Source organism: Chiloscyllium plagiosum, unplaced genomic scaffold (assembly GCF_037043375.1).
Source record: "Chiloscyllium plagiosum isolate Xiang-an unplaced genomic scaffold, Cpla_swu_hap1 HiC_scaffold_18, whole genome shotgun sequence".
Classification (NCBI taxonomy): Eukaryota; Metazoa; Chordata; class Chondrichthyes; order Orectolobiformes; family Hemiscylliidae; genus Chiloscyllium; species Chiloscyllium plagiosum.
In genome coordinates this window covers 84,634,282-84,636,053 of record NW_028270156.1, presented here as the reverse complement: position 1 = coordinate 84,636,053, position 1,772 = coordinate 84,634,282, and the positions used below count along the sequence as shown (strand labels likewise).

Here is a 1,772-nt window from a genome sequence, read left to right as displayed (position 1 = left end):
AATTACAGCATTTAAAGAGCATCTGGATGGATATATGAACAGGAAGAATTTAGAAGTATATGGGCCAATGCTGGCAAATGGGACTAGATTAGGTTAGGACATTTGGTTGGCATGGAGGAGTTGGGCTGTAGGATCTGTTTCTGTGCTGCACATCTCTCTGACTCTATGCCTTAAATACATCAGATCTTTGCTTCACATTGTTCTTAAAATCTCTCATTTAATACATCAAAGTGACTCTCATCATCATCCAAATCCGAACTGTTGATTACTTCAATAGCTTCATGTTCTCCCTTTTGTTTTCTGAAATGCCGTTTGCCATTAGGTAGAGCTGGTGGGCAACTTTGTTTTACTTTTGTTGTTCGGAATTGGAGTTGGTGGGAAGGGGCGGCATGTACCAGGGGTGAAGTGACAACATTGAGAGTGAGTGCTGAACATAACACGCAGAAAGACACAAACGAATCGGATTGTAGAACAAGCTGATTTGCACGAAGGCAAGTCTGACTTGACTAACCGAAAGCTGTCCGTATTCGGAAGATAAAGAATACAACAAAAAAAAAATATACAAAGCTGTTTTTCACATTATTTAGTGAGGAGGCGCACCATTCCAAGAAACACTGCAATACTGGAATGATGCATGAAGTTTTGGGAGAAACTCCGTCCTACAAAAATCAAATTAATATTCAGCCCCTAAATCAGGGTCATATCTGATATTAAATCTGACAAGAACAGAACTACACATGATTTTTTTTATTTCAAAAATATACTTTATTCATAAAATAATTTGATGGTCTGTACAGTTGGTCATGCCATACATATGTAAACATGTACATACAGAGATCAGAATTTATCATTTTTTATACAGGTCTGTACATTTTTCAATCATATGCCCATATGATCAGCTGAGGCGTCAGCAGAGCCCAAATGACTGCATGGGCCCCCTGTTCTTCGTTCGGCAGGCAGATGTTACACAGTGATCTTTCCTCTTGGCGGCAGCTGCCCCAAGCTACAGCGCATCCCTCAAACGTAGTTCTGGACCATGGAATGTGCCAGTCTGCAACACTCAGTCGGGGTCAACTCCTTCACCGAGTTGATGATCCTCCAGGCACAGTTGATGCTCGTCTCGGTGTGCGTCCCGGGGAACAGACCATAGAGCACGGAGTCCCGCGTCACGGCGCTGCTCGGGACGAACCTCGACAAACACCACTGCATTCCTCTCCAGACTTCCTCTGCATAGGCACATTGAAGGAGGTGTGTGACAGTCTAGTCCCCCCCGCAGCCGCTTCGACGGCAGCTTGTGGTGCGGCTGAGTGCGGACGTGCATAAAGGATCTCACAGGCAGAGCCCTTCTCACCACCAGCCAAGCCATGTCTTGGTGCTTGTTGAAAAGTTCTGGCGATGAGGCATTCTGCCAAATGGCTTTGACAGTCTGCTCAGGGAACCGCTCGATAGGATCCGCCCTCTCCTTTTCCCGAAGGGTCTCAAGGACACTTACGTGCTGACCAGTTCCTAATGGACTTGTGGTCAAAGGTGTTTTTCTTCATAAATTTCTCCACGAAAGACAGGTGATACGGAACGGTCCAACTACTGGGAGCGTTCGTGGCAGCGAGGCCAGGCCCATCCTTCACAACACCGGGGACAGGTAGAACCTCAGTACGTAGTGACACTTGATGTTTGCATATCGGGGATCCACGCACAGCTTGGTGCAGCCACACACAAAGGTGGCCATCAGGTTGAGGGTGGCATTGGGTTTATTTTTTCCCCCGTTGCCCAGA

The 1,772-nt window shown here is 46.4% G+C and overlaps 1 pseudogene; it reads right to left on the bottom strand.

Moving 5' to 3' along the window:
• Positions 1-589: 589 nt before the first annotated feature.
• Positions 590-762, bottom strand: LOC122560926 (U2 spliceosomal RNA; annotated as a pseudogene).
• Positions 763-1,772: the final 1,010 nt, after the last annotated feature.